At 35.3% G+C, this 12,194-nt stretch overlaps 1 protein-coding gene across 1 annotated transcript in view; it reads right to left on the reverse strand.

Annotated features, from left to right (window-relative positions):
• LOC137399354 (protogenin-like) overlaps window positions 1-12,194 on the reverse strand; it is an 86,397-nt gene that overhangs the window by 44,546 nt on the left and 29,657 nt on the right. The window lies entirely within an intron of this gene.

Consider the following 12,194-nt stretch of genomic DNA (forward strand, 5'->3'; position numbering starts at 1 on the left):
CCTTTGTCCAGCTGGAGACACTCCATAGGTATTACGTAATTACTCTCGCATTGAGGGTCTGCTGCGCCAAATTGGACATTCACTGATCCCCATAGCTCGTTGCTCTGGCAGTGATTATTTCTAATCACAATTATTCTAAACATAGATGTTTGGATTCATCAAATTGAAAAACATTTAAAATCCCTAATTGGAAATTATGCAACTCCTATTAAAACATACATGATAATAATTGAAAACTACCTAATGATGGAACAATCTTCTGCCAACACAATCTGTTTGAACTATTATAGCAATAACAAGTAACAGTTATTAGCGGAGAACATTGGCTAAGAGAACATTTCAGGGGTTGATGTAGATCTGGCCATCCATAGGAGCTTATTTGAGAATTGAACAATGAACCACAGTTTGAATGCCTGGAGTTCTAATTGAACAGGCAACGGCTGTCTAAAAAGATAATGAAACTTATGAAAGGTTGGGAAGTTAAAAAGGAGCCTAGCTTAATCATTCTCCAAGTTTGTGATGACAGCTCACACCTAAAAAACAGAAGAACATTGTTTGGTTTAATCCAAACTTGTAAATACTAATGATTGGATCCGATAAGCGCCCCTAGCCCACATAGGTTGCTGTTTTTTAGGTTTGGCTAACAGCTGAAGCCAAATAAGTAACTAATGTATTATTATTGTACCAGAAAATTTGGCCAATATTTTATTATTAGGTTATATAACATCTATAATAGATGTTATATATATCTATTATAGATGTTATATAACTCAATTATAAGATATTGGCCAAATTTTATGGCAAAAATTTCATTAAGAGTTGAAAAACATGTTTTCTTGAGTTGTTTGTGATAGATAGCCAAGCTACTTAATTGCAACGCAAATAAATGGCATTTTGTGCATTTCAAAAGCATAGTAGCAAGAGCTAATGCTTTCACTTCTACATATACAGTTAGGTAGTTGGTATAATGAATCAATTCGGGAGTGGCTACCGGTTTCTGTCTAGATTGCGTAATAGCAAATGTGCTGAGGTTCTACCGTTCTGCTATGTCATACTGCTGAGCCCTATAGTTTGTTGTTGATCTGTATTTCATTTTCATAACAATAATTTTATGAACTTATAAATCTTGAATATTTGATATAAAAAAATTTCATAAAAGGCTTTTATAAATAGACTTGGAAACAATATTTCAGTTTGTTTTTATAACTTTTTTGTGCATTGATAAAGCGATGTAAAGTACAATCACTACAAAGCTAAAACAATCCTCCTCAATATTTCTTACTCTTACAAAAATATTACTTTCACTACCATCAGAGTCAGTGCTGCTATTTTTTGTCGGTTTAATGAAAAAAAATCTAAATCTGAATTGGCTATAATGTCATCAACAAAAGTAATTATCTGTTATCTAATGACGAAAAACATCATGAATACTTTAACAGATGATTGAATGTGAGCCAGTGCTAAAACTAATATTAATGACATATTTAATGACAGACTTAATCCTACTCTGCTTATGATAGGTAATCCAATTCACATGTATCTCGGAAGGTTCTAACATAAAACTTACACAATAATGTTGGTTTTTTCGGTTGGAAATGTCCAAACAAAAATTTAAAATTAGCTTGTGATTCAATGCTAATTTTATACAACAGATTTTGGACAACATTGTCAATACCATAAAAGTCCTAAATATTATTGGTTATGTTGTCAACGGATAATAAAATCAGGCTACTACGCAATTACTGGGAAGTTCGCGAAAATGCGCAGTCGACCATATATTTCACATAAATGACCATAAGGCAGTGAAAGCGTATACGACACTGTATATTGTTAGTCATATGTATATTTAGTGATCGAATCTTAGGAAAACCAGAAACATGAGTGTACCAGGACCTTTGAAATTGAAATTGGAAATTGAAATTCATTGAAAACTACCAACTAAAAATGTATAATGATAAAAATTAGATTTAAAAAAAACAAAACACCAAAGGTAATATCAATTAGCTACCTATAGGAAGTGCGACTTTGGCTTTTCCAATCGTTGAAAGAATATACAGTAGGCCTACATTACGAGCTCCTGCAGCATAAATAATCTTTTCCAGTGAAGTTTACAATATATTGATTGTACAATATAAGAACAGTAAAATACATGTGAATTGCACAACCCATTCAAAGACCTTTCCAAACTGACCTTTCGGGCATACAAAGAGGAAAAACTTGACGTAATTTTTTTTAAATATGTGGGGTGTACTGTAACTGCAGTAATATTAGGGTGCATTGACAACTTTTCTCTGTTTTTGATCAACCTCATTTGTTTTTTACCATTTTTCAGTACTTCCACAATAACTTGGGGAGCGTACATCTTTGACGTTCATTTACAACGATTTACTAATTTTTCTAAACAGCAATGTATAATCGGCAAAGGAAAACTAATAACAAATATTTTATGTCTACAAGGAAACAAAACAACAAAATATTTTACAAAAGCTGTTCTGCCTGCTCATCACCTATCTGTATTCAGAGGTCAAGGTTAGGAAAAAATAGAACTAGTGATGATACTCCCACTCGTTACATCCACATTGGTGGACTTACGCTGTAACACCTGCACCAATCAATCGCCTTTATAATTATGAACATTGCACAATTACCCTATTCTCTGTTTTGTCGGTACATCTGGCAATCTGTCACAACCAACTAGATTGCTACAAAAATTATATACATAATATGTATAATGCTATATTCACATAGTCTTCTCTCTTACATGTGAAGCAATCAATATAAACTAATGTTTAAATCAAAGTTGAGAACTTACTCGACTTAGCATGTAATATGGAATTTTTTTGGTAGTCGGCAGAAAAAACTTTACAGAAATGTATTTCGTCTAGACTTTAGTTCTAAGAGGTATAGGCCTACGTTATAGGAGCGTTTACTGTATATGGTAAGATATGGGGTTTACTATAAGATAAGCGTTTACTATATATGGTAAGAGTGATGGGAGTGATAAGAATGGCTTAGCCTTGTGGTTGGTCACTCTTGTTAGTAGACTTGCGGTCTGAATGTCATGAGTCCAATATACTGCAAAGCGATTTTCTCATTGCTAAAGCTTTATTGCTATAATTTGGTGAATGAATGACAGACAGACAAACATTGAGATTTGTGTATATATATATCTATCTGGATTTAACCCTGCATTTATTTATTCTAGCTTGTTCAAACTGCCATTGTGTTATCTTAAAAATTTTAGCAGCAAGGCCAAACGGCTAACATAAATAATATTCAAGCTAGGGCCCAGACAGTTCTATTTTCCTAACAGCTTTCTGTAAACTGCATCATCTGATTTGCTCTAAGGTCAGCATATAGCATGCATGCATATACCGTAACAAAAATAGGTTATTTTAATGTTTTATGTTTGAATGTACATGTTGGTTCTAGTAAGTGTTACAGAGCAGGCTTTATTATTCACATGTGTGTTCTACCACTCTTTAACTAGCTCTGCCTTACAAACCTGGCCCTTCAGGCTGAGAGCCACATAATGTGTATATAACGAGTATGTGATAATATTGCAAAATACTAGATAAGCAGCTGTAATAACATTGGCCTTGCTTTGACTGCAGCAGCCGTAAATAACATCTCTGTCACATCTAGAAATACTGTGACGATTAATCACTATGTTTCCATGGTGCGCAGTACTGCGAAGCAGCCCCCCTCCGAAGTCGGGAGGATTGTACGTTTCCATGCTGCGCAGTGGTTTTCAGAATTTCAGCAAATTAGACAGAGAAGAGAAATTGTATAAATCGAATCACCTGATGGAGAAATAGATTCGATCACGGATACCGAACGTCATAAACGGTCTTTTTATGATTCTGTCGTCATTATACTTTTATTTACAATACACATTCACAAGGTTTTACAAACCTTAACACACTTTTTACAAAGTATGTTAAGTATATTTTTAATAAGTATTTTCAAGTAATATATTATTTATACGTTAATTTAGGACTTGCCACCTATTTTTCGAAATGTGTTGGCATCGATAACAAAGTCCAAGAATGTAATCACCTCATCATCCTCGTGAATGCAGACCATAATTAAATTTAAGTGAAAGAAGATCAGAAGAATAAAAAAAACAAGATTAGCAGGACAACCTTTGTACTAGTTTATGGCCTTCGAAGAATCCCTATCCACGGCATGAGAGCTATGCGCAGCCACTGCACAGTCGCTGTTTCTTTGCTGCGAATTTGCACTGGCTTCGCACTGATCAGTGCGCAATGATTTCAGTGGGAAGACGCCGTTTCCATGATTCGGAGATAGCGCAACTCCGAAGCACTGCGCACCATGGAAACATAGTGAATGTTAGTCTTGCTTCATAAATAGGTGTATTTATAGGCCCGCAGGATAAACCCGGCAATCAGCTGAAACTTGACCACTCCGACCCATATTTCTCAGTCCATTGGTCACCTGCACCTAAATTAGGCAGGGCTAAGAATAAAGGGAGTAACAGACAGAAATTCGTGCCTGTCCCAGCAACTATAGGCAATGAATTGGTACACCACAATTAGCTCTAAAGGTTAGCTCTGAGGTTGATTAGGTAACATTGTTTTATGGACTGGCTTGATGATCTGGCCAAATACAGAGCTGAATGCAAGCTGATGATACTAATTAATCTTGGCTTCACTCACATTTTCATTGCTACCCTAGGACACTTAAGTATTCGCGGCATCTAACTTTCGCGTTTTCGCGGAGTCATCATCACGCGAAAATTTCATTCGCGAAACTAAACTATCATAACGAACTAGCGAAAATTCGAAATTAAACAGCTATGTTCTACACAGGCCTGTATTCACTGGTTGCAAGTTGGGGGGCTAATGTTAGACGACTAGTTATGAACATCTGGGGTGTGGAGAAGGAGGGGGGGGTGCTGTAAGCTCCCAACAGGTTTCTCTTATGTAGGGCCTCAGCCGGGCCTCTCACGTGAAGTTTTAAAAAATTTTATTGGCAAGTATCAACATTTTTCTATTTTTTGAGATTTGCTTTGTTTTAGCTGATGTGACTGACAAAACGTTTTAAAATTAAAACAGGCAAAACTTGTATGCAGTTAAAAAGCTCAGAAAGAAGACATATTTTTCTTTTAAGCGTTTTAACAAAGATCATTTTTGCCGATTTTATTTCAAGTTCATTAAGTAGGATATGGGCAAGCAGATGTTTGCTAAAACTTGATATTTTGCAAACCTTTATAAAAGTCGTTAACAAGAATATTTTGCCGCTGATGAAGATAATAATGACGCCTAAGAACTACTAAAAGTTGATGTTTGTATCTATGGCTTCGAATAAAGTGATATTCTACAGCGATAAAAACCTTTCTATAGCCGTTGGACTATGAAATTCCTAAAAAGTTGGGGCGTCTTAGCCGGCCAGCTGTCCAAGGGAATACGGCCCTGTAGTTCATTGATATCCACAACAAAATCGTGATATTAGAAATGCAGATAATTTTGTGTGTGATTGAGCTCATTGGGAAATTTCTAGTAAATTCGTTAATACACCGAATGAGCAGCATGGCAAAGCAAATTAAGATAACAAGTTTTTTTGGAAAAGCCAAGACAAACGAAGAAGATGATGATATCAGTTTAGTCACCGAATTTGTAACTGATGAGGATGAAAGTCTGGTAGGTGAAGTCATACAATTAAATAATACTTATTGTAGTGATGAATTTTACTGCCAACCAAAAACGATAACAACCCTCACCAGGTCCAACCATGTTATACAGTTCTGGTTGTGATGTTGGTTGTTATTTATTTTCTTTTTTATGAGACATGACCTGTATTTGATTTTGTTTAAATTTGAAATATTGTGAACTCAAAACGTGCCATGGCCATCGCTTGCTATAAATACTTGAGATCTAATATTGGTACCATATCGGTCACGACAGAAAGGACCGAGACGTCATTGATAGTCCAAGAAACAAATGGCAGCAAGCGATCACGTTGAATTATCGATTTCTGCCATACATTTATACCTGCGGGTTACAAATACAAACTAGTCGCAAATATAAAAACTTTTTTTACTAGAGGACCGGCCCTGAGGAATCTAATTTGTTTGTTCCACTGTATTTATTTTCACATCACTATATTTTCGCACTCATCAGAGCTGCGAAATTAAGTTGCAGCAAAATTTTACTCTGTGTGCTACTCACGAAACTAAATACTAGCGAAATATAAGTGTCCTAGGGTACATCATCCAATATGACTAATGTTGAAGTATAATCAAAATAACTATATTATAGCATTTGTAGACTCCTCCCCTCCTGATACATGGAGTTTTTAAAGAAGGTGCAAACCAACGGTGAAGGCCTCAACATCGCTTCAAAATCTTATAAATCGCACCGTCAAATACTTCAAAACCACTTCTGTCTCTTAAATAACCTATCTAAGAACTGTGGTAACTGAAGGCCAAAACTTCATGCTGGTTGCTTTCATGACACCAAGGCCAACCTTGCGGGTTCTCAAAAAGGGCACCTGGCTCCATAGATGTTAATTAATATTGAGGTCAAGCCTTTTTACTTGTGGCTGCTACTTGCCAACAGACAGCGTGTGTAATAAGAAAATTGTGATAATAATTGAATTTTTGCATCTAGTTGCATTTTTTCAACAATTCATCTCAACAACTATTAGACATGGTCATGATAAAAAACACTCTAAAATAATTTGAGTTATGACATACTAAACTTTGAAGTATAAAGAATTTATTGTATTATAAACATTTCCAAGTATTCCTAATATTTTTCAGATATATGGTAAAAGTGAGAATCTTTTTGTCCCCTTGTTAATATATGTTTGTGTGAATCCCTGTTGCTATCTTCGTTCAAATGTCATTCATGGACAAATTAAAAGTATGTTGGAAACTCATTAAATAAAAATGAGACTGTAAAAATCAACCATTTCAGTTAAGCACACATGTTTTGGCTTTATTTTAAAAATTGGAGTTTTGCAAAAATATATTTGGCATATAATTTACCAAGTTTAACTAAAAAAACCTCATAGTCTCAGATTTTGATAATTTTTTTAATATGTTGTTGACCATATTGAAAAGCGCTTATATCCCAAATTTTGATATTCTAGGGTCATTGGTTCAGGTGCTAAGAAGATTTCAACATTGACCATTTGTAGCCCGAGTTTGAGGGCATAGCACATCTACATGTAGCTGAATTTAGACTCATATGATCTGAAGAATATACAAGTTAATTATCTAGATTTTTGTGTCTACACAAAGTTTCTATATTTACACAAACAAATATGTTTGAAATTTTTTAGATAAATAATGGGGGAGATAGATGACTTAAACCAAAAAGGAACGAAAATGCTATTTTAGCGACTATTCAAAAACAATTATCCCTCCTATCATATAATTTGCCTTTGTTTCTGTTATTATTTCTGAATTTTTCCATGCCTCAGCTATCCAAAACTAGTCTCATCTTCTCTGTAGATGTATCAGGTCAGCGTCTGGAAGCCATACAAAAATAAGGTCTTTGTCGAATTACTGCAAAAGGAAAGGTCAAGGTCAACCTGCGGTTTCAACAGTCGCACATTTTTCTCATGTTTTACACCAATTAGCATATGCAGATTTCATTAAAACTATCAAAAGTTTGTGTTTCAGCCTGTAAAATGCTGAAAATTGAGTTACAAATGCCCTCCAAACTCCTTTAAAACTTGCCTCAATCAAATGAGGTTATCCCCCCTTGTCAAGCTTTAACTTGGCTGATTATTAAAATATTATCCTATCAAGTTCAAATATGCCGTGTAATTTTGATTTGTGATTGTGGTAGTAATGAGCCTAAAATATTTTCTTAACTTACATTCCTCAATGTTATCAATTGTTGTAGCTTCAAATGCATATGCTTTGCCTGAGTTGGTGGTAGATGGCGGCGCCACAGCTAATAGAACATGCTCTTGTGGTACTCAGCAAATGTCATCTTGCTGTGGCCATGTGAAATTGTTTGTTGAGCCTTTGCACATGAATCTCACATTAACACAAGCGTTCTCTCGATCATAGCCAATTGCCATCCTCATATACCATCGACCATCATATATACAGGCCAGATATTGTCCAGGTTGAGGTGTTAAGGTATTGCTGGTAACATGTGAGTCATCAGTCTTCCCAACTTTGTATTCTTGTAGCGTACATTTTTCATCAACCAGTGGTGAAAGTTTGCAAACTTCAATGGCTGTTCTACTGAGCGGCTTGAAACAGTGCTGGTTCTGAAAACCAATGACTCGTTGTGCTGCCTTGAACCTTGGTTTTTAATTCGCTGCTTGTTCTGCGACTTCTTCAGTGAGTACATAAAACACCTCCACCCCAGCAATGTTTTCTCTAGCATACTTGCACAGTGGTTTAGCACTGAGCAGTCTTTCTTTTCCTGACTTAACTAACTGCTTGGAGTGACGGGTGGCCAGTCTCTTGACCACCCCGCGAATCCCATCTCACGGACCTTTTTCATGTGAGATGGCAAAGAAGCTCCAAGATGCTGTAAGATTTAAATCAAGCTCAAGGTAACATAAGTTGGCAAAGTTCTTGTAATTCTTGTATTGGGCGCCAGATCCATCGCTGAAATAATTCACATGAGTCACTTGATGTAGGTTTTTTTAATGAATCTGATGAGCGTTCTCTGGAATGTATGTATACAATCTAAAATGCGTTATCCGGATTGTACGCTTTGGATTGTAATCTAAAAGTGCTGCAAAAATTGTTTGCGAAGTATTGGGTCACATAATCAGATTACGACTTGCCGATTAGACCAAACCAAAAGAAAACGGTAAAGTAGCAAGCATCTATATTTGATACGGTGTCTTCGGTAAAACCCGAAGTGTTTGTCATAAACCAGTTCTACGATAAGTTTTATATTGAGCTTTTTATTGGCCTTTCAATTCACATGAGAACATCACGTGACAAAACAATAACCAAATATCATGTCTACGTCCAAGAAATAAAGAGATTCGATTCTACGGCAGCTTTTCGTTTTTGAGCTTTTAAGAGCTTGTAATTACATTTTCACACATTTGGCACCTACACCACAACAGAGTAAGACATGGTGAATTTTTTGATACCAAATAACTGTAATGTGAATTTTGTTGCAGGTCAACCTTTAAGTCAGGAAAAGAAAGACTGCTCAGTACTGAGCAACTGTACAAGTATGCTAGGGAAAACATTGCTGGGGTGGAGGTGTTTTATGTACCCACTGATGAAGCCGCAGATTAAGCAGCGATTTTGGAACCAAGGTTCAAATCAACATAACGAGTCATTGGTTTGTAGGAAACAGCACTGATTCAAGCCACTCAGTAGGAAAGCCATTGAAGTTTGAAAACTTTCACCACTTGTTGAAAAAAATGTATGCTACAAAGATATAAAGTTGAGAAAACTGATGACTCCCATGTTACCAGCAATACCTTAACACCTCAACCTGGACAATATCTGGCCTGTATATATGATGGTCGGTAGTATATGGGGATGGCAATTGGCTATGATCAAGAGAACAATGATGTTAATGTGAGATTCATGTGCAAAGGCTCAACAAACAATTTCACATGATCAAAGCGAGAAGACATCTGCTGGGTACCACAAGAGCGGTTTTTTATTGGCAGTGGTGCCACCACCTGCGACCAACTCAGGCAAAACATATGCATTTGAAGCTACAACAATTGATAACATTTAGGAATATATGTTAATAAAATAATTCAAGCTTCATTACTATCACAATCACAAACCAAAAGAAAACAGAAAATTTGATAATGAATGGATAATAATCAGCCAAGTTAAAGCTTGACAAGCGGGATCATCTCATTTAATTAAGGCGATTTAAAAAGGTGTTTGGAGGCTATTTGAAACTCAATTTTAAGCGGTTTACAGTATGAAACACAAACTTTAGAAAGTTTTAATAAAATCTGCATATGTGAATTGGTGTAAACATGAGAAAAATGTGTGACTTTGTTGAAACCACAAGTTGACCTGGACCTCTTCTATTGCAGTATTTCGACTAAGACGTTAATCTTGCAGGCTTATGGCTTCTATACGCAGACCCGATGCATCTACAGAGAAGACGAGACTAGTGTTGGATAGCTGAGGCTTGGGGAAATTCAGAAATAATAACAGAAACAAAGGCAAATTATATGTTAGGAGCAATAATTGTTTTTGAATAGTCGCTAAAAAAGCATTTTTGGTCATTTTCGGTCGAAGTTATCCCCCACATTATTCTTCTGAAAATTTTCATTCGTTTACTTGTGTAAATATACAAATTGTGTGTAAACACAAAAGAATCTATACCTCTCACTGGTATATTCTTGAATTTATAAGAGTCTAAAGTCAGCTAAATATGCTATGCCCTCAAACTCGGGCGAAAAATGGTTCAAGTTCCCCAAGTTTCATGATCGGATAACGACTAGATGATTAGACCAAGCCGAAACAAAACTGTAAAGTAGCGAGCATCTATATTTGATATGGGTTTCTCGATAAAACCCGAAGTGTTTGTCATAAACTAATGCTACGAGAACTTTTCTATTGAGCCTTGTATTGCCCTTCAATTTCACGTGAGAACATCAGTTGTCAAAACAATAACAAAAAATGCTGGACTAGCCTACGTCAGTAAAATAAATTGATTCCAACCGGCGGCGATTAATTGTTCGATTTAGAGCTTTTAAAAGCTTGCAATTACATTTACACATATTTTGCACCAACAACACAGCAGAGTAAGACATGGTCAATCTTTTGATACTATACACCTGTAATGTGAATTTATTTTGTGCAAGTCAACCTTTACAGCTTTTGATTAAAAGCTCTTAAATTAAAAATTAGATTAAAATTCTTGTTATATATGTTGGATGAAATGTGGTGTATTCTTGCATGTGTGACACAATAGTTATGATATAGTTAACTAAAAAATTCACAGACGTCTAAAACCATCACTTTTTGTGAGATTTACAATGTAGCTCTCTGTTTCAAAGTTCAATGTATTACACGAGCTAATTATATTTATCAAAGCGTTTTCATAAAAAGATTAAAATGTTGATATCATCGAAAATGTTGCAACTCTTACTCACTATTTATTGAGTAGGACGTACAACTAATATTGATGTCATTATTTGGCAATTACTTCCTATAAACCTTTTAAAACCAATATTTTGAAATTGTCCATTGCATAAAGTTTTAAAAATCGTTATATAATCGTTGTATTTTCCTTCTTTTGACTTTCTGCATGTTGTTTTATGTGATTTGGCTGCAGGGATGTTTCAAAATTAAAATTGAGAATTTTTGATTGCATTGATAAAGTTCAGAAGAAAATGTTTACTCCAAAAAGATGTCAATCATTGCACTTCCTGTTCTTCATCCAGTGATGTCATCGGCTATTGCAGCCAAGTTGCGGTGTTATGCATATTTATTGACGTACATATTATTTGTGTTTGCTTATGAGTGTTTAGATGCAAATTAGAATGTAAGCCTATCCTTAGATACACCGCTATAGCCAGTTTCAAATATTATAAAGATAGTTTGATTAGAATTAGTCCCACTGGTTTCCTTTAAATACTGTATGAACACGTGAGTATTCATTGATAACGTGATAGTATGTCTATTTTTGTAAACAACTAGCATGACTATGGATGTAAGTTTTGGAGAGGTCTGAGCACTTTTTTTTGTGTGAGCATTGTAACTGGAATTGAGTTTTGCTAATTTTAATCTTAAAACATCCTGTCTGTCAGAACACCAAAAACAACCAACAAAATTTCAAATGATGGAAAAACTTCAATACTTTTTGACCAACTATTTTTGAATTTGACAGGAAAAGAGGCCGTTAAGACATCGAAGCAAATGAACTATGTATTAAAATTGAGACTAAAATGTCACAAGCATCTTAATTACTGTTTAAACCGTATAATGATTGCTGACATTTCCAGAAGCACAGCAAGCGTTATATTAAAGTGTAACAGACAGCAAGAAGAACCACACGTTTTTAAAAAGCTTGTGAAAAATCATGGCAGCTTTGACTATCCATCATCAGTGACCTCTAAGCACAAGTTGTCTTATCCTGCATATATGCACAGCTACAAGCAAGGTGCCTGGATTATTGTATTGGTAGTTCATTAGTACAGCCTTTTCATTAGCCTGTTCTCCATCAAATACAAACTCCAAGCAGTTCTACTTGTAAATGTAT

The sequence above is a fragment of the Watersipora subatra genome, chromosome 7 (genome assembly GCF_963576615.1).
Source record: "Watersipora subatra chromosome 7, tzWatSuba1.1, whole genome shotgun sequence".
Classification (NCBI taxonomy): domain Eukaryota; kingdom Metazoa; phylum Bryozoa; class Gymnolaemata; order Cheilostomatida; family Watersiporidae; genus Watersipora; species Watersipora subatra.